Consider the following 27,271-nt stretch of genomic DNA (forward strand, 5'->3'; position numbering starts at 1 on the left):
TGGTTCTCAACCTGGGGGGCGTGACCCTCATGGGGGCCATGAAGTAATCCTGAGGGGGCCGTGAACAGTAAAGAAATGAATTAGTTATTGATTTTTTTAAAAAAGTCTTCACTCCCTGGACAGTCTGCTCCCCACTTCTGCTGCAGATGACACCTCCTCCAGACAAGAGGGGAGGACTTTTGCTGAAGCACCAGAGCATCTTTCAGACATCTGCCTATAAAATACATGGCAGACGCCAAAGGAGGCTGAGGGTGGAGATACCGGAAGAGGGGATTACTATCACCGATTCCTCCTTGCACTGCTGCTGCTGCTGACACCCTTACTCAGAACAAGAGGAGAGGGCTTTCTGCGGAGGAAAAAGAAGCAAGGCTGCAGGGAAAGGCTGCTTTCCTCCTTCCTTCCTGGAAGGCAGCCTGCCTCTCTAGAGGGAGGGGGTCATGAAATTTGTTGAGCTTATAAAGGGTGTCCCGTACTCATAAAGGTTGGGAACCACTGTTCAACCTTCAAGAGAGGTGGTAAGGGAAGGTTGCCATATGGCAACCTAGAGAATGCGTATAGATCTTTAAACTCCCTAATGAAGAAGGAGATGAAGTGGCTGCAGATTTATGTACCTGTTCCTCCTCCTGGCGCCCCCCCCCATTTTGTCAGCCATTGTTCCTTACATATACTAGCATGGGTGCCCTCATCCTTTCAGGGGAGGGTAGATGGAAGGATCACATCTATGAATTTAAGGCAGTTATTGGAAATTGGTGATCTGTCTTTCCATGCCAGCTTAGAGCCATTTCAGTGTCTATTCTGATGGAGAGTTATACAAATGTCCTATTTTCAATTTTTTAAAATATCTTGAATTATATGTGTTCCAAATTTCACCTTTCCAAGTTATGCAAAACTACCTCAACAATTTTGATCCTCCTTTGAGAGAATCAGTGAGTGGTAGCATAATCTGATGGGCCTGCATGTAAGATAGGGTTGTGATGTGGAAATACAGTTGTATTATGTATAGAAATCTGCCTGATTCATAATGCATAAGCCAAATTGTGGTCATCTTTGATGTACGTTTTTATGTTGCCTGTTCAAAGACAAGCAGTCTGAGAAGTAGATTCAAACCACTTGGCATCTGTTGTAGAACTTGTCTTTGAATAAGGTGTCCCATCTTGTCTGACAGCTATGCAAATATTTCCTCAAGACCAGGACTGATTGCCCTAACCACATATCCTGACTCTTCCTGTATCATCCATATAAGGCATGAGTCCAATACTCAAATTTGAATCAAAGGCAGTTACTGTTCCTAGCTCATATGGTCTGCCATGCCATTATGCTCTAAACAGAGCCCTCTCCCACCCACTTTTGATACAAATGTGACCAGGGATTAATTGTACATTTTGTACTTCCATCTTCATGACTGCTGTAGCTAAAGGGCTTAGCTTTGGTGAAGAAAAGATGCTCTCTAGGAGCCATATATTAAAGTTCCAAAGAATCTATTTTACCTAAGGGCTAAAGTAGGCAACATATTAAATGCACAAATGCATTTACTGTGTCATGTCTTTTTTTTTTAAAAAAAAATAGCAGCTGTGAAAAGAACCCAATCAGAATTAGGACCACGGTGTGTGGGGCTGTGTAATTTAACACCTCTGTGCCATGGTCCTCACAAACATCAGACAACCCTCTCTAGCGTCTATTCATCCTGGGAGGGAAGCAGCTCTGGGCAGAAAACCAGGAACAGACTATGTGGAAAGGTCTGCAGATTCAGGTCTTATAATGAAAATCCTTCCTAAGCATCTCCATAGAGGTAACCTGTTCCTAAATTCTAAATCTGGGGAGAAACCACAGTGAGGAAAACACAGTATTCGGCACATGCTCAAATGTACTTTTCTTCCATATTACAGGAGTAAGTCCTGATGTTGAAAATAGATTTCCATGGCTGAATCCTGGTGAGGTCTTGGTACAAATTGGGATGGGGGAGGAAGGAAGAATAGGCAAGGAGTGCTTGCCAGCCACAAAAAAACTGGCAAGGAAGGAGGAAGAGTTGCAAACAACAAAGATGCGAGTTTTGTGAAATGTTCCTGGAGGACGGAAAAGTAAGAGTGGAAGGGAGCAGAACATATGTGTTCCCTGGTTGTCTGTTGGCAATGGAAGTGGAGTGACTGCTTTATAGGGGGAAGGTGCTGGGGTCATAAAATGTTGTGGGAGATATGCCATCACTTTGTAGGCTTTGCTTTAGTGGGGGTGGGAGCCACAACTGCTCAGCATTGAAGGCAAATGATATGCTCAGCAGCAGCGGAAGAGCAATGAATGGAAGGCATGTGGAGGTGCCCAACTAGGTTCTTCCCTTGGCCTATCTCCTCATTTATTTAAATCATTTATACACTTCCTCCATCATATTAGAGCTCAAGATGGTATACAACATAACAAATCAATAGAGTAAATGCAGTAAAACTCAAAGACAAGAGCAGCAGATAAAACTCATGTACAGAATTTACCCTATTCTAAGCAGTGAAGTGTCAGAGGGTATTGCTTTACAGCCATTGCAGGCTCCTTGAGTTTTACAGTCAATCAAGAATACAACACTTGGAAACGTTTGTCCGCTTCTTTCCATTTTAACTCAGATGGCTTTCCAGCTCAGTGCTTGTGTAGCCTCTCCATTATCTACCAATAACAACAACTCTGGAGCTATCACAAGGCTTTGTCATGATCAGTGTTCAGCATTGGATAGCCACTGGGTGAGAGCCATGTGCTAGAAAATACTACTGTCACTCAGGCAGTGCTCCAGCCTGACCCAGAATTCTGTATAGTCTTTCCAATGGAACATTAGAAAGCATTTTACCTAACTGTAATTCATCACGTGATGTGGTGCTTGTATTTATTTTAATGTGGCATGTGTAGGAGGCTGTCCTGATGGATTGTTCCATATTCTAGGATCCTAGCTTGGATTCAGCTGGAGGTCAGCATATCTCTGTTACAAGATCAGGAACTATCAGCTGACCCATTCTTGCCTATTGGTATAAAAATGTCTCCTTGGCTGCTGTGGCTGTTCTCCCTGTAATTCCTTCTTTTAGCCAGACTTGGGTGGTGCTGAACAGGCTAAATCCCTTCCTTTCTCAGATTACTTCTCTGAGACACACTGCAGGTTTAGGTCCTGATATACTCTGAAGGAAAGTGTGGCTGGTTGGGTTTGACTTTTAGTAGAGAGAAGGGTGACTTTTAAAATTGCACCGAGAATCTTTCTGGAGTCAGGGGTGGAATCTGGTGAGGTCAACGTTCTCCTGCCTCCTCATTTACTTTGTACTTTTATATTTTACCATTTTGTGGACAAAGCACAGAATGCTTTTGCAGAGAGGATTTACTTGCCACTAAGGACAAAGCTTCACGTCAATGTGTGTCAGATTATTTTGAGTCTTTATTTTGGCAGCAATAAAAACTGTTATGCAAGAATGACACCGAGTCAAGTCGTGATACTAAGCAACCTAGTTCCTGCATTGTTATGAAAAAATGTGAAATGGCTTGGCCAAAGAGGAAGAAAAGGGGAGACCTTTGAATATTATTTATTTTACTAGGGGCTTCTACCACTGCTTGCTTCACTCGCTAACCCCGCTTACACCCCACCTACAGCACTCCCAAGGCCTCCCCCAACCCCCTCTGCCAGGCACTCCCATGCCATCTCTCCATCCCCTCTGCTATGCCGCCCCTTACCACTCCACCATCACCTCTGCCAGGTGCCTCTAGACATCCCCCTCAACAACCCCACACACATGGGTCACCAGAGCCCCCCTGCACACACACTGGTTGCTGAAGCTCTCTCCCTCTCCCTCCAAGGATCTCTAAACCTACCCTTGTCTATGGGTTTCCAAGCCTCCCCTGCTCCCCACAGGTCTCCAAAACCTCCCCCTCCCCCTCTGAGTGTCTCCAAACCTCCTCCCTCTCCCTCCTAGGGTCTCCAAACCTCTCCCTCCCTCTCCACAAGTCTCCCAACACTCTCTCCCCCTCTAAATATCTCCAAGCCTACCCCACTCTATGGGTCTCCAAGCCTCGCCCCTCCTCCTCCAAGGGTCTCCAAGCCTTCCCCGCCTGCACAAGTCCCCAAACCTCCTCCTCTCTCTCCACAGGTCTCTAATTCTCTCCCGCCCTCTCCACGGGTCTCCAAACCTCCCCCTCCCTCTGCATGGGTCTGCAAACCTCCACCCCGCCCACTCTACAAATCTCCAAACCTCCCACCTCTCCCCACTCACCTTAAGGGCTTGCTGTTGCTGCTGCTCCTCATTCACTTGCTCGCTCGCCCACTAAGGCCTGACTAGGGCCCAGCTGGGCCCAGTTAGGCCCCATCCACTAGGCCCCCCATGCTGCCACTCTCGTCATTGTTGCTACCTCTTTCTCTTCATTGCACCATTGCAGCCAAGGTTTGCCTCTCCTTGCCGCCCTCGCCTGTAAGCTTCATCCTACCTTGAACACTTCAGCGCAGGCACTTTAGGAAATGTTGTTTATTGTACTTTGTTTTCTGGTTTATAATTGACTTTTAGTTGTTTTTGTATTTTATGGAGTTGTAAATAGCTTTGAAACATCTTCTTGTATAAAGTGACAAAATTATTACTATTATTGTTGTTATTAAAATGTAGTAACACAGATTTAAAATGTGCTTTAAAAAAACCTGAGACACTGTAGTGATACAATGGTGCTTATCAGGGATTGGGGTGGAGAGTTACAGTTCTGGGGTAACAAGCAGGAGGAAATGAGGCAAGTATCATATGATGCCCACTGAGAACTCATTGAAAAGCAGCACGTTTTCAGACAGTTCATGACTTCACTGGCCAGGGAATATTAACTCTTTGGCACCTTCTGACAGACAGATAGACAGATAGATAGATAGACAGATAGACAGATAGATACTCCTTGGCTTCTTTTTTTTTGTTTTCTTTGAGCTCTGCTGAAGAGTGGGTGCCTCCTTTGGCAAACAAATGAAAACTCTGAAGTGCAGCAGCTACCCTCTCCACCACATCTGTCCCCCTTCTCTAAGGGGAGCCTTTCCTTAATCCTTAGGGGAGGGAGAGAAGATAGCAGGCAAAGAAGGACTGGCATTGCTTCCTTCAGGACCCCTTGAGGATTTCAAGCTTGAGGAGTGCAACGGTTTTTGTGGTGAGCACAAGGCTGCTTGCCCATTCCTAGGCTGAGGCAGAATCTCTAGCAATTCAGTATCTTTGGCGTCTTCCGTTCTATCCTTGCATGGATCTGCCTTTGCAGTTTTTTGCATTTCAAAGCGTACATGAAAAGCAGGAAATAGTGTTGTGACACCTGAGACTTGGGGTAGCAAAGTTGTTGTAGGCAAGAGCTTATTTTGTGCTGCGTATGGGTAAGAGAACAATGGAAGTTAATTGCAACACTCTTAAGAGTGAACATTTGGCTGGTCACAAAGGATCTGGTCATTTGAGCAGTCAATTATTGGCAAAGTATTAATGCTATGAGTACAACAAATAAGATAATAATCAACAGGTTTGATATGCATGCTAATTACAAGCACAAGAAACAAATTAGCTGTCATTATGAAACAATGAACGTAGGTTTAAAAAATTGTAATGCATTATTTAACTTATTATACAATAATACCTCAGTTAACAAATCCTCCAGGAACAAAGTTGCTTTTAATGAAGGCTTTTTTTAGGTGAAACTGACCAGATTTGCCTTGCTATGGATAAACTTTCAAGCCTGAACCTTTGCTTTAAGATGAAACTGACAAGCCTGTGTCGTTGCTTTGCATTAAAGAGATCTCTTGCTTTCTTCCCGGGGTGGGGAGGGAAGGATCCAATACCATTCAGATGAGAAGGAGGAGAGGGGGAGAGAGGGGGAGTGGGAGTGGTGGGTGCCAGGTAGGTACCCTTTAAAGCCCCTATTGAAGCTGCCTCCACCATCTATGAGCAAGTGTAGGAATCTATGCCTATTCTTTCCATATTATTCCTATCTTTGGTTCCAAAGTTTCTGTTAAAGAAGTAATATCCAGGAATGTATCTACTTTGTTAATTGGTGTATTACTTTAGTTCCATTTTGCCCTGAGAAGATGAGGGTAGCAGACATGGTTTCCTGTCCCCATGTAATTCTCACACATCTGTGAAGTACATAAACCTCAAAGGGTGTCACTGACCCAGTGTGAGCTTCATGGTTGAGAGAGGTTTTGGACTTGGGTCTTCCTGGTCTAGGGACTGGGGAGAAATTCAGTTCAGTTCTCATTTAAAGCCGAATTTATCAAATCTGCATTTTTTGAAACAATATGAGAATTGGAACACAGCCATCCTTTCAAATGAGCACTTATCCAAATTTTACGATGCGGTTTTCCAACCAAATAATGATTACAAAAATGTATATATTAAGGGAAACATGTGTGCTTAAAAATGAATATATTGGTGAAAACAACATACAAAAATGTTATTAGGAGAAATTGCTTGCAAAAATGTGTACATTAGTCAAAACAGCATACAAAAATGTGTTTATTAGGAGAAATTTGCACTAAAATGCTGAAGAATTTTCATGAGAATTTAAAACAATATATATATATATATATATATATATATATATATATATATATATATATATATATATTGTATTTATTGCAAATTTCTGCAGAAATGTGGAGAACCGAAATTAAGTCTGGAAAAATGAGGAACAGAAAGAACTGAAATAGACAGATCCTTCCATCTCGGTCCTGGCTCTACTGTCCGTACCTGCTAGCCAGTAGCCTTTGCCACCAAAAACTGCCTATAGTAGTTACAGCAGATAGCCAGGAGAAGAAGCTTTGCTATGCTGCTAGATTTGCCCCCCCTCCCAACTGCTGCTGGACTAGAGCACAAGCAGCTGTCACTCCTGCTCTTGCTAAGAATGCACAGTGGCATTCTTAGCTTTAAAGAATACTAGACAAAGTTTGACTGGTCAATTGACTGATGTGCCAGGCCTAAGCGCTCTCTGTTGCGAGGCAAGAATTCAAATAGAGCAGGTCTTTTGAAAATGTAATTTAAAGTGCCCAGCCTTTCAAAATTTCAGTATTATGCCTTTCAGCCATCTTGTCTTAAAAAGCCAATGCCAATAAAAACCATTCTGTGACCTATATGAATTGTGCAAACCAATCAAGTTTGCAGAATTTATTCTTTACCTTTTTATTTTACATAATTTATTTTGCTTCTGGCTGTCAAGGGGGAGGAACATATAGTTATGCAGTACACCAAAACTCCACCCCCTAGACCAGCCTTTCCCAACCAGTGTACCTCCAGATGTTGTGGGACCACAACTCCCATCTTTCCTGACCATTGGCAATGCTGGCTGAGGCTGATGGGAGTTGTGGTCCAACAACATCTGGAGGCACACTGGTTGAAAAAGGCTGCCCTAGACCATGGAAAATCTTATTCAGGTTAACTGTTTTTAATGATGTATTTTAAAACTGTTGTGATCCGCCCTAGGACCTTTGGGTGAAGGGTGGGCAATAAATCTAAATAAAATAATAATAACAACCCGAAACAGGAAAGGTTATGGACTTTAAAAAGCTTAATATCCCTTTTATTAGGAAAGAAGATGGGAACGTGCTCATACTAGCACAAATTATGTAAACTTTGAATGGAACAGAATCCCAGGGTTAGATAGCTTCCCTGTTTAATTTTTTTTATTAATACATTTATAGGCATATTAAATGTATGCTTAACATCTTTTGGACTGCATGATACTTGGAATGATGCCAGAATCTCCTCAATTTATAAAAGCAAAAATATTCCAGCGTTGATGATGGGCAGGTTAAACAGGTCCATCATGAGCTCATCTAGAATCTGCTAATGGCTGCAAAAAAATCTGATCTCAAAGAAATGGCATGAACCTGCTTTTCCTATTTTTAAATAATGGTTGGTTAAGATTTTGAGAGAAAGGAGTGGTGGGATAGAAGTTTAATAAAATAATAACAACATACTGAAATATTGATATTAACTAAGGCTATGGACACACTTGCAGTTATATTAGTTTCAGTGTGTCTTCATTTGTGTGTTGTGAAATTGGGAACACACGTCAGTCAAACCCCACCCCTTTCTATTCAAAATCTGTGGGGTTTTTTTGACATCGGATGTGTTTTCCCTTCAAGCCACACCGACTTCAAAACTGTTTGGTTGATTGATCCCTTGCAACTCCAAGGTGTGTCCAATGAAAATGCTTTGCTGTGGGTAGTCCTAAAAGGTCTGGCATCGGCAGTGGGGCTTGGTGTATTCCAATCAAATAATAAAGATGTATACAGCTAGGTGCAAATTTGTTTCAAAACAGACAAAATGATCTCACTGCTTTTTAAGGAACTAGTGTGCATATAGTCCATGTTAGTTTAAGCCACGGATGGGGGACCTGTGGCCCTCCAGATGTTGCTGGACTCTACCTCCTATCATCGACAATTGGTCATACTGGCTGGGGCTGATGGGAATTGTAGTCCAAAGCATCTTGAGGGCACCAGGTTGCTAAACCACGTTCTAAGGTTGCAATAGGAAACTGAACCCAAACCTTTTTTAGAGCTCTTGGTTCTGCATGCAGGGCTTGATGGCCCAGGGAAAGGTGAACCTTTGTCATAATAGGTCAGCAGGTACATGAGATATGGTCCTCGGGTAACTGAATGCCTTCTGTAGAACTAGAGATTGCTAAGGGGATCATTTTTGGTTTACAACAAAGAATTATATGAAGGGCGCTGGAAACACTATTTGTAATCTACTTGTCTGGGATGAATCTCTTCTGGTCTTTGTGAATATAATCTGCCTTCCAAATTAGACATAAAGATTCTTTTTGGTAAAGTTTTAAAACTGGCATTGAACAGAAAGGTTGGGCAATATATTTATCTTTTTGGTTTATCCTTACTTGGGTTGGGAATAATAATGGAATTAATAATTTGATCCTTATCTAGCAACTTCTTAAATAATCTAATAATCTAATAGTCTTATAGACTAGTCTAATAGTGAAATTGTCTAAGTTCTCAGAAAAACCTTTATAAAATGTGGTTGGAAAATGATCAGGCTGAATTGTTTCCCTGATTTAAGAACTGGGGGGTTATATCACCTTTCACTATGAGTACTAACCTATTTAAACATTTTGTGTTAGTCATTTCTTTTATTTTCAAAACTTTGGAGCTAGAGAGATATGCCATTTTTTGAGAGTCTGTTTTAGGTATTGTATAAAGTTCTTTATGAAAATGGAAATGTACTGCCTTCAAGTCAATTCCAACTTGTGGGAACCCTGTGAATAGGGTTTTCATGGTAAGTGGTGTTCAGAGGTGGTTTACCATTGCCTTCCTGTGAGGCTGAGAGGCAGTGACTGGCCCAAGGTCACCCAGTGAGCTTCATGGCTGTGTGGGGATTTGAACCTTGGTCTCCCAGGTCATAGTCCAACACTCTAACCACTATGCCACACTGGCTCTCACTACTATAAATTTGGGGTCAGTAAGAGGGAGATAATTTTCTGCTTTGAGGTCACATAAACTGATTTATGAGAAAGAGCATTGCCCAATTTATTATGTGAAAGGCAATCTCATCACATAATTTCCACCAAAGATGTCTGCAAGTTAAATTAATCTTCCATGTTTTTAGCCATTTAGAAAAAGAAGTTAAAACTCCTTACACTCTATCCACATCTCACTAAAGTCCTTTATTCTGTCAGACACAACTGCAACATCACCTCAGGGAAATACCAGCCTAGTTGCCAAAATTAAATGAACAAAATTGTAAAAGTAAGTAAATTTAGGAGGACTGGAGCATACACAGCATACAATGATCAAAAGTGGGAAGAATCATATCAAAGGTAAATGGTAAAAGAAGGTAAATGGACTCAGAGGGAAGGCAAAGGGGGAATTGTGGAGTAGAGTGGAGCCGTTTGGTTGCGCTGAAGAAATAAAACAAAAACTGGAAGTGAAAAAGGTTAAAAGGGCTGGGACAGAAAGTGGGTGTAGGTCAGTGAACCCCACCAGCAGAGAATGGAAGAAAGGTGAAAATAGACAACATGACGGAAAAAGGGAGTAAAGGAGAGGGAATGAGTGTGGGAAGGTGAGGAGGAAAGAGAATAATTGGGGTTGCCCCTTTCATTGCAACATCCTACAGAGCCAAGTAGGAATTGTAAATGAGTGTGTGATGTGATCTGTTGGTCCTGGCTTCACTAGGATCAGCAGACGGCAAGGCAACCCTCGAAAAGAGCTAACCAGGAACTGATGATGATTTTAAATCTGAACACTGATGCCCTCATTTGCAATCTAGAACTGCACGGTCACGTGAACGTGCTGCAGTGCAATTGCACCCTTCAATTTCTTCATGTCACTGCTGTTTAAGGCATAGAGGCAAGGGCAGATTTTCAATATTAGTTTTGAGAGTCATTGATGTTCTTGATGAACTTTCCCACAGAATCTAGTAATTTTTGTAGCAGGCTCTCGAGTTGCAAAGCCTACTGAGTTCACACATGTGGTCTGACCACAACAGGAACCTCATTCCTAATCCTAATGCATAGATATTACTCTGATTTATATCTTCAAGCATAATCCCTTCCCAAAGGGCTTGGTAGTATTAATCATAATTACCCTTAGGGTATTTTTCAAGTGTTCAAATTCCAGTCCCTCTCCGCATCTTGCTTAATCTTTGTCTTCAAATATCATGTTGTAATGAGTTCCACAGACTAATTACACGCTAGATTTCTTTTGAGCACTCATTCCATAATGAGGCTCCATTGCCGAAAACAGCAGTTGCTCTCTTCTGCGAGTATGTCTTTGCAGGTTGACAGGAAGGGGTCATTCTTGCTGGTTTATAGTCTCTGAAGAATCCTTGGTAACACATAGGATTGTCAACATTTTTACTGACCCTTTCCTGTGTCTCCTACAGAATTCTGACTTGCAGAAATCAAGTAGGTGAAGCTTTCCCCTTCACTTTATCTCCATTTTAAGAAAAAACTGTCTTGCTAAATTTCTGAATAGAAGGCAGCTAGAGACAGGAAGACACAAATAGGTTGTTCTCATAAGCTAGTAATGGCCAGTGCCACCCACATCTTGTTGCAATGTGTCATGATGGCATGCCATTTTCCTGTCCTATCATGCTGTGATGTGTGCATCTACAGCACCAGAGAATCAGTAGGGACACTCTTAAAGTATTTCTGCATTTATTTCCGCATTGCGTATTATTCTATTGCTTTTAGAACAGGACTTTCAGGTTTTTGAATATAATTATACTGCTCTCTGACTGCTTAGAAATATTGTGTAAATAGATTAATTATAAATACAATATGTTCCATTAGTTGATGCTCCAGAAGGTATGTGACCCACTCAAGACATTAAACTGTACCAGATATGGCAACTTGGTTGCAGTTTTCAGTTTGGTAAGCTTTGAACAACTGCTTCGTGGTTTTAGGCTTTTGTGCTCAATGCTGTCTAGTAGGTGATTTCTATCCAGAATTATTGTTTACAAATGGGGGTGTGTGGTTTGTGTTGTTAGAATACTTGCCATGTTTTGATGCTGATTCCTCAAATGCTCCTTCTCCATCACGTTCCTCCAGATCTGGCACCTCCTTGAACCGGTCTTGTCACCGCAGACAGAGATCTTCACCGCAGACAGAGATCTTCAGCTGCAGGCTGACTTGTCTTGGATGAAGGGAGGAGCAAGACACAGAGTGATAACTCAGCATATTGGGTCACGTCCTCTGTATCAGATAGTGATCATCAAGTGATGTCAGGTCTAGAGGCAACTTCTTACTGAGGACTTGCATGCTGCAGTGGTCAATGCTATCCGGTAGGTGGTTTCTATACAGGGTGTGTGTTTTAAAACAATTGGGGAGTGGTTATATGGGAAATGGGATAATAGGATCTGGAGTTTGCATAGCCTTTTTGGAAACATATATGTTCCTCTAAATTGTTAGAGTGCTCTTGTAGGAGTCCTCTATCAATCAGAGGGACCAGATATGATGGGAAGACAGCAAGGGCCTTTTCTTTAAATAGTTAGATGGGGAAAGATGAAAGCTGCACCTGCTGAAATCCTTCCTTCTATGGCACTGTCAAAGGAACAGGAGTCCAGCTATCCTTCATATTTAGTTACTTTGCTAAGGTCTGAGATGGACATTGTCCTGTGGCCATATCACAGCTCAACATCAACTGATTACATTTAGCGGGAGATCCACCCCAGGCTTGGTTTGTGTACTACTACTACTACTACTACTACTACTACTACTACTACTGGCTTCTAGCCCTTGTTGCAAGGAAGTTCTCCTGTGCATATTCCTTTGAAATAAGCAGGTGCTCTTGTGCAGCTCGTTTCAATACAGGTTGCACAGGAGAACTTCCCAGTGGATTGTGACCAGGTAGATTAAAGTGCAGAGGCATTCACAGGCTTAAGAACAAAACAATTGCCTTATTGGTTCAGACTAAAAGTCCATTTAGTTCATCATTCCAACACCAATAGTGGCCAGCCAGATGTACCTGATAATAGGCTGCGCATGAAGGTGGTGGCCTTTCCCTGTTAGTTTGTCCTCAACATCTGGGACCTTATTCTGCATCCCTTAATTTCCCATGCATTCAGATGCAGATTGGTTTGTTTACAGCTAGTTGCCAGACCATCACAAAACAAGAATTTAACAAAAAGGAACTACATATCTATATCAGCTATCAAATTAACAAAAGTTACTTTTTAAAAAAAGTGTGCAAACCTAAATTAAATTCTCTAGAAGCATAAACAAACTTAACATTCAGAATTATCCCTTAATTTTCTCCTCTAGAATCAATTACGGCAGATAGAAAACATGCAGCCTCCACAGCGAATGTATCTATCTTGTCAACACAGCAGACAGATTACAGTCTCGTGGATAGATTTATTATTTATTTATTAGATATATATCCTGCCCTTCCAGTAGGGCAGAGAACAAAAGCACTAAAAACACTCTAAAACATCATAAAAACAGATTTTAAAATATATTAAAACAAAACATCCTTAAAAACATATTAAAACAACACATCTTTAAAAAAAAACAGCTTTAAAAACATTTTTAAAAGCTTTAAAAACATATAATAATAATAATAATAATAATTTAATTTATGTGTCGCCTATCTGGCCAATGGCCACTCTAGGCGACGTACAAATCAGTTGCAGTAAATGCAGCGCAATAAAATACACATAAAATACAATATAACAAGGAAACTATAAAGAGGAATGATAACAGTTCAGAGTAATAGGCAGTTAGTCCTGAAAATTAACCCTCCCCGGAAGTCCCAAAGGCCTGTCTGAAAAGCCAGGTCTTCAAGGCTTTGCGGAATACATTCAGGGAAGGGGCATGCCGAAGATCGTACGGGAGGGAGTTCCAGAGAGTGGGGGCCGCCACTGAGAATGCCCTCTCTCTAGTCCCCACCAACCTAGCTGTTTTAGTTGGTGGGACTGAGAGAAGGCCCTGAGTGGCTGATCTTGTCGGGCGGCATAATTGGTGACGCTGGAGGCGCTCCATCAGGTAAACTGGTCTGAAACCGTGTAGGGATTTAAAGGTTAGTACCAACACCTTGAATTGAGCCCGGAAAATAACTGGAAGCCAGTGTAGATCGAATAACACTGGAGTGATGTGTTCCCGGCGGCGACAATTTGTAAGTAGTCGAGCCGCAGCATTTTGTATAAGTTGTAATTTCCGGACCGTTTTCAAGGGTAACCCCACGTAGAGCGCATTGCAGTAGTCTAAAAAAAAAAAAAGCAGTTCCAACACAGATGCAGACTGGGATAAGGTCTTCACTTAAAAGGCTTGTTGAAAGAGGAAAGGCTTCGGTAGGTGCTGAAAAGATAACAGAGATGGTACCTGTCTAATATTTAAGGGGAGGGAATTCCAAAGGGTAGGTGCCACTATACTAAAGGTCTGCTTCCTGTGTTGTGTAGAACAGACCTCCTGATAAGATAGTATCTGCAGGAGGCCCTCACCTGCAGAGCGTAGTGATCGACTGGGTATCTAAGGGGTAAGACAGTTTTTCAGGTATCCTGTCCCAAGCTGTATAGGGCTTTGTACACAAAAACTAGAACTTTGAACTTAGCCTGGTAGCTAATAGGTAGCCAGTGCAATTCATTCAACAGTGGGGTGACATGTTGGTGATATCCTGCCCCAGTGAGCAGTCATGCTACCTCATTTTGCACCAGCTGCAGCTTCCGGATAAACCTCAAGGGCAGTCCCACATAAAGCGCATTACAGTAATCCAGCCTGGAGGTTACCAGTGCATGGACAACAGTGCTCAGGCTATCATGGTTTAGAAACAGCCACAACTATTCTTACCAGCTGAAGCTGGTAAAAGGCACCCCTAGCCACTGAGGTCACCTGGGCCTCTAGTGGCAAAGATGGATCCAGAAGCACCCCCAGACGATGGACTTGCTCTTTCAGAGGGAGTACGACCCCATCCAAAGCAGGCAACTGACCAATTATCCAAACTTGGGAACCACCAACCCACAGTGCCTCTGTCTTGCTAGGATTCAGACTCAGTTTATTGGCCCTCATCCAGCCCACCACTGAGACCAGGCAGCAGTTCAGGGTTTGCACAGCCTCTCCTCATTCAGATATTACAGAGAAATAGAGCTGGGTATTGTCAGCGTACTGCTGACACCTCGTCCCGAATCTTCTGATGACCTCTCCCCAGGCTTCATATACTGTAGATGTTAAACAGCATGGAGGACAAGATGGTATCCTGTGGCACCACACAGCACAACTGCCAGAGGGCCAAAAGACAATATTATTATTATTATTTATTAAATTTATACAGAGCTTGGAAAAGTTACTTTTTTGAACTACAACTCCCATCAGCCTCAGCCAGCATGGCCACTGGATTGGGCTGATGGGAGTTGTAGTTCAAAAAAGTAACTTTTCCAAGCTCTGAATTTATACCCCGTCTTTCTTTTCATCATAGAAACCCAAGGCGGCTTACATATGGTTCCCAGGCAGTCTCCCATCCAGGCACTGACCAGACCTGAACCTCCTTAGCTTCAGCAGGGTGCTGGTCTCATGTGCCTTCAGACCATTGCCTTGGACCATGGATACCATGGTAAATCATATAAAAAGCCACCGAGAGATAAAGAATAATGGCCACACTCCCCCTGTCCTTTTCCCAATAGAGGTCATCCATCAAGGCAACCAAGGCCGATTCAGTCCCATAACTAGGCCTGAACCCAGACTGGAATGGGTCAAGATAATTTGTTTCATCCAAGAGAATTTGCAATTGCTGCCCCACAAACCTCTTGATCACCTTCCCTATAAAGGGGGTATTTGCGACCAGGTGGTAGTTGTCACAAATCAATGGGTCCAGGGTGGGCTTTTTCAGGAACAGTTGGATCACCACCTCTTTCAGGGCAGCTGGAACCACTCCTTTCCACAACGATGCATTGACCACACCCTGGATCCACTCTGTCAACTCCCCCCAGCAAGCTTTAATAAGCCAAGAAGGCCAAGGGTCAGGAGGACACGTTGTTGGCCACATTGTCACAAGCACCTTGTCCATGTTATCAGGCCACATCAGCTAACACTGATCCCAAGAAGTTGCAGCAGACTTTGAATTGGACATCTCAGTGAGGACTACAGTAGATGTGGATGGGGCATCAATATTGTTATGGAGGCAAGCAACTTTATCCTTAAAGTGCCTTGCAAACAATTCACAGTGGGCCTCTGAAGGGTCTAAAACTCCATTTCCTGGAGCTGATGGTCAACAGACCCCTGACAATACAGAAAAGCTCCACTGGATGGCTACTTGAGGATGCAATAGTGGCAAAGAAGTGGGCCTTCTTCGCTGCCCTCACTGCAATACAGTAGTCAGGGTTATGATTTATTTATTATTAAATTGATTAGTCGCCTATCTGGCTGGTTGTCCAGCCACTCTGGGTGACGTACAAGATAAAAAACAATACATTAAAACGTTAAAATTTAAAACCATAACGGTAAAAACCTAACCCACCCCAAAAGCCTGCCTGAAGAGCCAGGTCTTCAAGGCCCGGCGGAAGCTCATCATAGAAGGGGCATGGCGGAGATCATTTGGGAGAGAGTTCCACAGGGTGGGGGCCACTATTGAAAAAGCCCTCTCTCTAGTTCTCACCAGTCTAGCTGTTTTAACCGGTGGGATCGAGAGAAGGTCTTCTGAGGCTGATCTTGTTGAGCGGCATCCCTGACGATGCTGGAGGCGCTCCTTCAGATAGACTGGGCTAAAACCGTGTAGGGTTTTAAAGGTCAAAACCAACACCTTGAATTGGGCCCGGTAAACAACCGGTAGCCAGTGCAACTCCTTCAGCACTGGAGTAATGTAATCTTGCCGGCGGCTGCCTTTAATCAGACGACCCGACGCATTCTGTACCAGTTGCAGCTTCCGGACCATTTTCAAGGGTAACCCCATGTACAGCGCATTACAGTAGTCTAGGCGAGAGGTGACCAGGGCATGTACTACCGGTGGGAGCAGATGGTTGGGAAGGTAGGGGGGCAGCCTCCGTATCAGATGGAGTTGATACAGCGCCGCCCGGCTCACAGGCGAGACTTGAGGCTCCATGGACAGCTGGGAGTCAAGAATGACCCCCAGGCTGCGGACCTGGTCTTTCAGGGGCAATTGTACCCCATTGAGCACCGGGTCCACATCTCCCAGCCTCCCCTTGTCTCCCACAAACACTACCTCAGTTTTGTCAGGGTTCAGCTTCAGCTTATTCCTTCCCATCCAGCCACTCACCGACTCCAGGCACTTGGACAGGGTTTCTACAGCCAACCTTGGTGAAGATTTAAATGAGAGATAGAGCTGCGTGTCATCCGCATACTGATGACATTGCAGCCCAAATCTCCTGATGATTGCCCCCAGCGGCTTTATATAGATGTTGAACAGCATCGGGGAGAGGATGGGACCCTGTGGCACCCCACAAGTGAGAGGCCAAGGATCCGAGACCTCATCCTCCAATGCCACTCTTTGGTACCTACCAGAGAGGAAGGAATGGAACCACTGCAATACAGTGCCCCCCATGCCTAACCTCTTCAGGGAGTCCAGGAGGATAACGTGGTCAACAGTATCAAAAGCCGCTGAGAGATCAAGGAGGACAAGGAAGGTGCATTCGCCCCTATCCCACGCCCTCCTCATATCATCTACCAAGGTGACCAAGGCTGTTTCAGTCCCATGTCCAGGCCTGAAGCCCGATTGAAATGGATTTTACTCGTGCCTGATCAGCCTCACAGCACATCTTTTTCCACTTGCGCTCTTGCCATCATTCAGCCTGTCTCATTGCCCTTAGCTCACTGGTGTACCAGGGTGCAAAGCGGGCTCCGCAATGCTGGAGAGGGTGCTCGGGGGCAACCGTTTCAAGAGCCTGACACACCTTGCTGTTCCACAGCTTGATAAGGGCTTCAACAGGGTCACCTGCTGTATCTACTGGGAATTCCCCCAGGGCATTCAGGAATCCTGTGGATTCTATTAGTCTCTGGGGGTAGACCATCTTAATCTGTCCACCACCCCTGCAAGGGAGGATCGGAGCCGTAAGTCTAAACTTCACCAGGAAGTGGTCTGACCATGACAATGGGGTGACATCCATCTGGAGCAAAAACCAAGTTGAAGGTGTGCCCTGCCCTATGCGTCAGGCCAGTGACAACTTGAGACAGCCCCATGGTTGTCATGGAGCCCATGAAATCCTGAGCTGGAACACTAGAGGCAGCCTCAGCATGAACACTGAAATCACCCAGGCCTATAGTTCTGGGCTTCTCCAATACCACAGCTGAGATGGCCTCCACCAGCTCACCCAGAGAAGCTGCCAGGCAGCATAGCGGACAGTACACCAGCAGCAACCCTAGTTTCCTGTCTCCTTGTCCTGACACCAGGTGCATGCCCTCACAGCCAGCTCCAAGACAGAGTGGTTTCCTGGTGACAGAGATGGACATTCTGTAGACCACAGCAACTCCTCCCCCCCATTCCTGTAGCCTGTGCTGGTGTTGCACCGAGTATCCAGGTGGGCAAAACTGGGGCAGATCAACTCCACCCAGCTCACCCACCCACGTCTCAGTAATGCACACCAAATTGGCACCTTCACCCATGATCAGATCATGGATGAGTATGCTCTTATTGTGTACTGACCTGGTGTTAAACAACAGCACACACAGGGCAGTGGGTGCATCAGATGAGCAATGAGGAACCCATCTATGGGAGGAGGCGGAGTGAGGAACAAGGCATAAATAGCCTTGTCCTCATCTTCTGTGGTAGCTCACCACCTCCTCATGGCCACCCATGATCACTGAAACTGAGGTGGCATCCCCCATGTCTCTCCTTACTAAGGTTCCTCTTAAACACCTAATGTGGACACAACAAGAGCTCACCAACAAAACTTACCTGAACTAGTTATCCCAGCAGGCCTCTGAGAGAATTGGGAATAGTCAGACCCATGGCTTATTACTTTGCATAAACAATGCTAGGAAGAGTTTATTGATGATAGTAAGACTTAAACACCACACGTGTTGGTTATTCTTGTGGGTGACAAAACATTGCATCATTGGTTGAGGAGAAGAAAAGTGGAAAAGAAATTCTGAATCAGCTGGTGCTGAAAGTGCAATTTATTGTCAAGGCAACTTGTTTGGAAGATAAAGCTTGGCTGTGGAGACGGATACAGTTTGTTTAAGAAAAACCATGGTGGCATATTTGAGAAGTGACTATTTCAAATCCCTTAGCCAATGATTGATTGATTGATTTCTTTATTACGGTCAAGGACCAGCAGAGACCAAAGTACAAGATAAACAGAAAGCATCATAAAAGAAGTTAGCGATACAATAAACAATGTACTGATGTGCATGTTACGCTTACTCTATTTAAAAGCCAATCTGCGTTCTATAACTGTAGTTGGGTTGGCAATGTTTTCCGATATTTAATGGCTGCATCACAGAAGCTTGCAACCTTAGATGAGATTAGAGGATTTTTATCGGCTAAAAGTTATTGTGCTTAAAAAACGGCATCTCTGCCCGGAATCTTCCGTAAAATGGGGGTAATAACATCGAAGGTCATCATAAAAAGAACAGTCTAATAAAACATGGGTCACAGTCTCTACTGCACCAGCATCGCAAGGGCAGTGTCATTCTGCAAAAGGAATTTGTTGATATCTGCCTTCTAAGAGTGCCAATGGTAAAGCATTATACTTGGCCAACGTGAAAGCTTTCCTGAGTCTGGGGGTGTGAAGGAAGGCCAGATAATGTGCCGTGGTAAAAGCCTTAGTGTAGGGATTAAAACAAGGTTTGGGCCAGCAAGGGGCAAGTGGTTTTGCAGTTGCACATCAAGTATTCTCTGGGTGATAGCCGACTTTGCTTGGATGAAGCCTACCGAGAGGGTAGTAGAGGGAGAAAAGCCTAAACTCGAGAGTTTAATGACTAGGGATTTCTTCCATTTGGACTGGAACACATCAGATAACACAAGAGGGGCCAGACCGACTGGTGAAAACATCAGTTTTAACCAGTATTTGAACTTAAGCACCCATATCTGAGCGTCAATCGAAGGCAGCCCAGCTTTGAGGCATAAGTTGGCATTCGGGACACACGGGGGGGGGTACCCAATATGTTCCTTAGGAACTTAGTTTGAATAGTTTTGAAGGAAGTGTGTCTGCCATACACACTTATCTGAGCACCATATAATAATTGGGAGATGACATTGGCGGTAAATACCTGTAACGCAGATGGGACGTATTGCCCACCTTTCGTATAAAAGAAGGAGAGGAGCGCCTTTGTACTCCTCATAGCGTTTGCCCTAACACTTTTTGCCTGTAGGTGCCATGCTCCAGAAGAGTGAAGGGCAGAGCTTGGAAAAGTTACTTTTTTGAACTACAACTCCCATCAGCCCCGGCCAGCAAGGCCACTGGATTGGGCTGATGGGAGTTGTAGTTCAAAAAAGTAACCTTTCCAAGCTCTGGGGGTTATCCCAAGGTACCTGTATGATGATACTTGTTCTATGGGGGACATTGTCCTAAGACTGCAGAGATTGATTGCACACCTAAACAGCTTGTCGATTCTGAGGACCCGGAAAGAGCTCCCGGAAAGAATATCAACTGTTAGGGGACCCTATCAGCATGTCAGAAGTCATTCCCTAAGACGAATACGGCATCAAGCCAAAGATCACCAGTAAGTAACACATATGCCCTCTGGCCAACTAGAGCAGAAATCAACTTAACAGCATCAAATTTAGTCCAAGCTCCCATAACAAAGAACCAGATAACCATACCATCTAGGATGACAGCTGCATCAAGTGCAACCTCCACCTGGACAGAAATGAGATGGTTGGACAAAAATGAAGAAGGCTCCCCTCAAAAGGCATCTGCCTACAGGTGCACCCCTTCCAACTCCAAGCAGGTACTAATATCTAATGTCAGCCGGATGGACCCAACTCTAGAGTCAATTGATCTCCTGTCGACTGAACTGCCTCCAGCGGCCAGTGTACCTCACTCGCAGAAAACATCACTGTCCCAACAAAGTATGGGAGGTCAACTTGCCACGCCCCGACTAAAAACGATTCACCTCTTCCCGGCTGCTACTTCTTTCCTGGAACATTGCAGGCTGGAAGTCCAAAGCTGCGTATCCCTCCTTTCTGGATTATGTAAACAAGTATGACATCATTTTCTTTCAGGAGACCTGGGCTACGGAGGCATTAGAATGGAATGGTTTCTCTGTTTATTCGCTGGTGGCAACGCCAAGCGATAAAGGTGGGTGCCCTAAAGGTGGCCTGAGTCTGCTGGTCGCTACTAAACTTAGAACCAGCATCTCCAGTCCCGGGCTAGCCATGTCGCTAGTCCTTAAGTTCAATTGGGCTTGCCTACTACTAATAAATGTTTACCTCCCTCCGAATTGTCAAAAAAAGCAAGTGAATAATACTTGCCAAGAACTAAAGGCCTATATAGCCGAGTTGACAGCGCTATACCCAGAAGCAGCGGTGATGATCGCAGGTGACTTCAACGCTAGGATAGGCCCTAATGATGAGGCTCTATATGCCCACTTCCGCGAAATTCCCCCTGCCTCACATGAGGCCTCTATCTTACCAGTTTGTCGTTCTAAAGATCTTGGGTTCAACTATGCCGGCTTTTGCCTCATCCAATTGCTATACAGACTGAACCTTGTTTTAGCAAACGGGTCCGTGGATGGTGACAGAAATGGAGAATACCCCTATCTCTCCGGCACAGGAGCATCATCAATTGATTTCTTTATCGTGTCCACCGATTTAATAAATGTCGTATCTTCCTACATAGTCGATAACCGCCCTGATAGTGACCATCTCCCCTCGATCCTTTCGTTGTGCTGTGGTACCCACATTATTTACTCTGAACAGCCTCCAACCTTGAAAGCAGTTCCTGAAGTAAGAGCCTCACGCGTCAGATGGTCGACCAAGCTGGAGAAAGATCTAAAAGAAATACTTCACTCACCCAGTTGTCTTCGTCACCACGAAAACCTGCTAGCAGCGGCCCCTGGAGAAGCAATACTTGCCGCCTACCATGAATTGATTATGGACGTACAGCATTGCTTGATTCCCAAGCCACCAACAAAGCCCTCTATTCGCCTCAACAATTCCAAACCGTGGTTTGATCAGGAATGCGTTGGCTTGAAAAAAATGCTAATCAAGAAATACAGGGAGTACAGACTTCCGGGAAGGGTGACTTAGCCTGTGCCTGCTTTTGAGACGGGCTCCTGCCTCAAAAGAAGCTTATTCAGATATATCAGTCAGATTTTTTTTTTTTTGACTGATTAAACTTCTCCCGGGTAGGGAGAAACGAAGAGATTAACCTCAAAGCCTATTTTTGTTGGGACGACCAGATCTCATTAATTTATGGGACGAGGTCCAGCCGACGAAGGTGGGACGGATTTTCAACAACAAGCTCTATCTGATAAAGCGAACGTTCATCTTATCTTCTAAGAGAGAACGCACTAACAGGCAAGCACCCTTCTTTCTATATTTTTCTTTTACTTGACTTAAATTGTTGCTGTTTAAAAGAGATTTGCCAGATTGATCGGTTTTTGACATCTCACTGGGGAGCCATAACTTCTCTCTGCTACTCACTAATTAATAGCTTATCTCTGTTTTTGTTGCAAAAAGCTGTCCTGGATTTGCATTCTAAAGATATACACAGAAGAGGGATTTCTATTCCAGATTTTTATTTTGAAGAATATTATATTGTCTGAGACTACTCTCTTTTTGGTCTATTTTATTTTGACGAATCTGTTTCCTGACGACCGCCATTAATTGTTTCGATCCTGGGAACTGCATTTTGTTTACTTAAGCATGGAGAGATAAGGCTGTCTGCTCTGTTTATACTGTGATGTCACCAAGTTTGGAGTATTAACCCAATTGTTGCTGAAATAAGAAGTGGTTTTCCTATATTTTTCTTTTAAAATGGCAATTAAGAAAGTGGCTGAGAATCTGGAAATAACTATGTTTCAGAAAATAATGGATGAGATTGAGATAACGAAACAAAACCTGCGACAGGGTTGTAAGGAGCTGAAAATTGAATTGAGTAAAATGACGCAGGAGATTAAAGATATAGGGGTCCCTGTGAGAGAGGTGACCCTGGAAGGGGTCCCTGTGAGAGAGGAGACCCCGGAGATTGGAACAAACGTGGAACAGGAAAAAGATTTGGAGTCTATGGACTTTAGAAATAAAATCTATTGTTTGGAGACACAGGAGATTAAAGACATAGGGGTCCTTGTGAGAGAGGAGACCCCGGAGACTGGAACAGGGGTCCCTGTGAGAGAGGAGACCCTGGAGACTGGAACAGGGGTCCCTGTGAGAGAGGAGATCCCGGAGATTGGAACAAACGTGGAACAGGAACAAGATTTGGAGTCTATGGACTTTAGAAATAAAATCTATTGTTTGGAACTCAATGTTATCTCTGAAGAAATTAATGAAGATTTTAGAGATAAAGTTATCAATGGCATGGATAATCTTCTGGACTGGAATGATGTGATGGAGCCCAATATAGAGAAAATCTATGGAATTAACTGCAGCCATGTGACAATGGAAAAACTTTCAAGAGATGACCCAGTGTATTTTGAAAAAAAGAACAGAGATATGATTTTACAGCAGTATTTCAGCAACCTATTCAGAATGGATGGCAAGAAAATATTTGGGATAGAGGTAATTCCCATCAGACTCTTACTATATGACTATGGCTTTGACAGCAAGATTATTATGGAATACTGATAATGGAAGATTGGATACTGAAATTACTGGACTTAACAAGACTACTGAAGATGGAAGATGGAAAATGGAACTAATAGGGATAATAGAACAATGGCTACTGAAATTACTGAACCTAACAGATTCTGATGTGATGGATTAATTGAAATGTTTATTTTGACTATGGTTATGACAATAAGATTATCATAATTAGTAATGAGATGGATTAATCGATATGCTTATCTGGAAAAAAAAAATTGATAGATATATTTCTTAAAGAATTGAAACCTCTCTTTGACTTTTTGTGGAAAGAATAAAGTAATGTTTATGAGATTTGATGATTAAGTAAGATAACTACTGGAGGAAAGTGATTTTATAATATGACTTAAGAGACAGGATTGTTATATATTATAGACTTATAACTGATTTGATCTTTGACAAATGGGAAGTCAATATTTTACTCTTTATTTTTTATTTTTGTTTTTTTTTTCTTTTTTTTTTTGTTTAACTATTTTTGATTTTGTTTTTTGTCTTTGAATGTTTTATGATTTCGTCTTGTATGTTTTATGAAAATCTGAATAAAAATTATTGAAAAAAAAAAAAATAAAGTCAAGCAAGAAATACAGGGAGTACAGAATTAAAGACCTTTCGGCATTGCCCGCTGAGTGCCTTGAACTGAAGAAAAGATACAAACTTCTAATCAAGGGGAAAAAAAAAAAGATCAGCGCAGGCTTACCTCTGGCAGTCCCTGATCACAGCCTCAAGGACTGAGGATTCGTCCGCCTTCTGGAAGCTAGAGGCCAGGGGCTGGCCCAATACCTCTATTGAATTGGACTATTGTATACCTGTAAATTCTTAGGAGCTGCGCTTTTATAACATCTATTCAAGAGGTCTAACCAGAGCCCAATGGGTTGATCACCTTATTAACGATCTCCCTAATTGGTCCCCAGTCTCCGCTAAGGAGGTCATCTCCTTAATTGCTAACCTTAAGCTGGGTAAAGCGCCAGGGCCTGATAATATCCCCCCTGAAGCAATTAAATCTAACCCAGAGTGGTGGGCTCCAGTTCTGGCAGCTCTATTCACGGGTATCGATCAAACTGCCTGCATCCCTGAGGACTGGGGTCTTGCCACTATTATTCCAATTTTTAAAAAAGGTAGCTGTGCGGACCCCGCCAACTATAGACCTATCAGCTTGCTGGACACTATCAGCAAGCTATATGCAAGACATCTATTTATAAAATTACACACCTGGTTAGATCAGGAAAATATTTTGGAAGAGGAGCAAGCTGGTTTCAGGGCAAGTTGCTCCCCCATGGATCTCGGTTTTGTCCTCCAACACCTCGTGGAAAAATACACTTCCAAACCTGGGGGCACCCTCTATGCAGCTTAGCCAATAATGGTTGTTAGAAAAGTTATGGAAATACACTGTTGTAGTGAAATAATATCTGAGATCTGGGATACTGGCAAGAGTTGTGATAGTTTTGTTTTTGAAACCACAAGGATATATAGAACCACCACAACTATTAAACCAAAGAACAGGGGAGTCATACATAGCCAGTCCTGCTGCAGTCATGGGTCTCCTCTCCCCGCCTCCCCGGCAAGCCCTGTGAATGACACTGCTGGGTAGCATAGCATCTAATGGTGGAAAGTGCTGGTAACAGCATGGCCTACTGGGATATGCAATGATGCTAGCATAACATGATATGTGTGGCAGCTGGAACAGTTATCATGTCTTGTCATGTCTGTTCCCATAGAACTGTAACAATGAACGGAGGTACTGGTGCTAATTGCTACCCTGGGCTCCTACTGGGAGAAAGGGCGGGATATATATCTAATAAATAAATAAAATAATTTGTAGCTTGTTTCTGTTTAAAACGTTGAGCGCTAGTACGACACGATAACGTTCCAGTTTGATAGGTACCACCCTTAAAAAGGCTGTCAGATCCATACTTGACGCAAATCTCAGCTTTCTAATTTGCATATTAAATTTAATTATTTGTTTACTTGGACAAACACATCATGTGTCTCAAGAACTCTGACTCCAACTCTTGACTAAAATCAAAACATACATCTTTATCACTGTGGCACATGCCAAGCAAGGTAAACAACTGAGGTTATTGAAACTGTTCGGGCATAACGAGGAATTGGCGTTTCAAATTCATGAGTTGCACATTACAAAGTCATGACTAATAGATGCAAATTTATACACAACAAAACTTTCAGTGAATTTGAATGTGACATTCACAATTGTGATTCAGAACATGAATTTTGGTTCTGTTCTGTTTTTGCTTTGTTCTTATTCCACAAAATATTTCTTTAGCTCCAGCTGGATAGCAGATAGGTCCCATTGTGCTATTTCACCCATAGATGGAGTGTAGGGATTTTGTTATTGAACCCACTAAGTTGTGAGACAGTGTGGGCAAGTTCACAAGAAGAAATGACTTGCAATTGCTCAACACAGGTAGCTAGTGTCTCCAGGTAGCTTTGTAATCCATTGGGTACGAAGAAATCATTTGATGAGTCAGAGTGGGAAGTCTGTTGTTCTCATTAAAGTTCAATCAAAACTATGTATTCAGGTGCTATATTTCAACCGCAAAGTGTCATACTTTCTGGCAACATAGACATCAGCAATTTTCTTTATGCAGTATTCCATATTCATTGTGATGTGCTATGCTGAAAGTTTCTTCCCTCTTTTTTTCAACCATTCTCCATCAATGAATGAGAAAAGGAACTGCATTCAAAAATGATCAAACTGGAGATAAAAATTTAGTGGAATTCTCATGGGTGGCATGCAGGGGGTTTTGTTGCACTTACTTTTGAGGTGGTCAAAGAGTTTTTGCGAGTGTCCTTTCTTTCATTCTGCAAGTCACCTCTCCAGTGGTCTCTATTCTGCAGTCTCTCCAACTGCCCATGCTTCCTGAAAACCCCAAGATAATGTTTGGTTTTCCTGTAAGTGTGGGAAGGTGGGAAGCTACCTACTGTATGCCTGACAGTTGTCTGATTTGGTTTTTTTTTTTAAAGTGAAGCCTCCACTTTTAAAAGTTTTTTTTTAAAAAAACCTATTATTTATTTATTTATTTATTTATGGTAAAAGAAAGGACTTCCTTTAAATAAAATCAGTGAGCTCACTGATCTCAGGTGCTTGGTAGCCAGCCACCCTGGCTTTCTACACATCACTTAAAGCCAAGATGAAAACACCCTGAAGAGACTCCTCTGATGGGCCTTTTTCCGATCAGAAAACCCAGGCAGTTAGGAACGCTGCATAGTGCTGGTGAAAACTTTAATGGAAAGAAAACACACACACACATACACAACATCCCCAGCCATCTCAAAATATCTAAATAGGGAAAAGGTTAAAGGGAATGGGGAAGAAAGTGGGTTGGGTCCATGAACTCCAGCTCCTTTGGCAATGGTGGCATACATCTTCCCCCCTTTTTAATTCCTTTGCCACCAGCTCTTGACCTGTTGGCAGCTGCATGGCATCCCAGATGCAGTGTCGTTCATCAGAAAGCCCCGGGTGCAAAGGAGCAGTGAATCTTGGGACTTGTTGTTTTTTCAAGGCCTGCTACCACCTTCAGCTCCTTTGCGTTTCACCTTTCCATGCTCCCAAGGACAAAAGCATACCCATCTGGACTTAAATACCAGCCTATTACAGGATTAAAATAGAGATTACTGAGATAGCTAATAGGGCAGCAGTAACAATGAATTAATGAAAAGCCATCGGATCAATTTAAAATGTGCCTTGAATAACTAGGAACCAGGTTCGATATTTTTGAGTGCTAACACAAGCTGTGAGTGAGAGGAGGCACCATCATTCCCCCCCTAAGATGATCTCTACTGCAACACATGCATGTATCATTTAAAAACAAAGTATGCTACCTCCTCCCGGCTCCCCCAAATACATTTTTAATACTGCTGAGCTGAAAGAACTTTCAGCTTAAATTGGGGTGGGTGGATAATGAGCCTAAAAATCTGTGGGTAGCTTTTCAGGGGATTTTATTCCCACAAATAACTGAAAATGCCCCTCCCCAATTCTCCGGTTTAATCAGTTTAAGCCACAATATTAGCTAAGATTTCTTTAATCAGATGGCAGCCTTAATTTGAAGCAGTTTGAACACTTGAAAATGTGGAGGAGGAGGTTCCCAAGAGGAGAGG

At 43.1% G+C, this 27,271-nt stretch overlaps 1 protein-coding gene across 4 annotated transcripts in view; it reads left to right on the plus strand.

Moving 5' to 3' along the window:
- LOC133365993 (transmembrane protease serine 11A-like) overlaps window positions 1-27,271 on the plus strand; it is a 78,291-nt gene that overhangs the window by 7,799 nt on the left and 43,221 nt on the right. For 2 of the 4 annotated variants that reach the window (XM_061588577.1, XM_061588576.1), the window contains exon 2: window positions 11,518-11,750. The gene's annotated coding sequence lies outside the window, so the exon portion shown is untranslated. Of the gene's footprint in view, window positions 1-4,355; window positions 4,422-5,038; window positions 5,128-11,517; window positions 11,751-27,271 lie in introns of those variants that run through there. The other 2 variants (XM_061588579.1, XM_061588578.1) reach the window with 2 other exon arrangements.

Source organism: Rhineura floridana, chromosome 11 (genome assembly GCF_030035675.1).
Source record: "Rhineura floridana isolate rRhiFlo1 chromosome 11, rRhiFlo1.hap2, whole genome shotgun sequence".
NCBI classification, from domain to species: domain Eukaryota; kingdom Metazoa; phylum Chordata; class Lepidosauria; order Squamata; family Rhineuridae; genus Rhineura; species Rhineura floridana.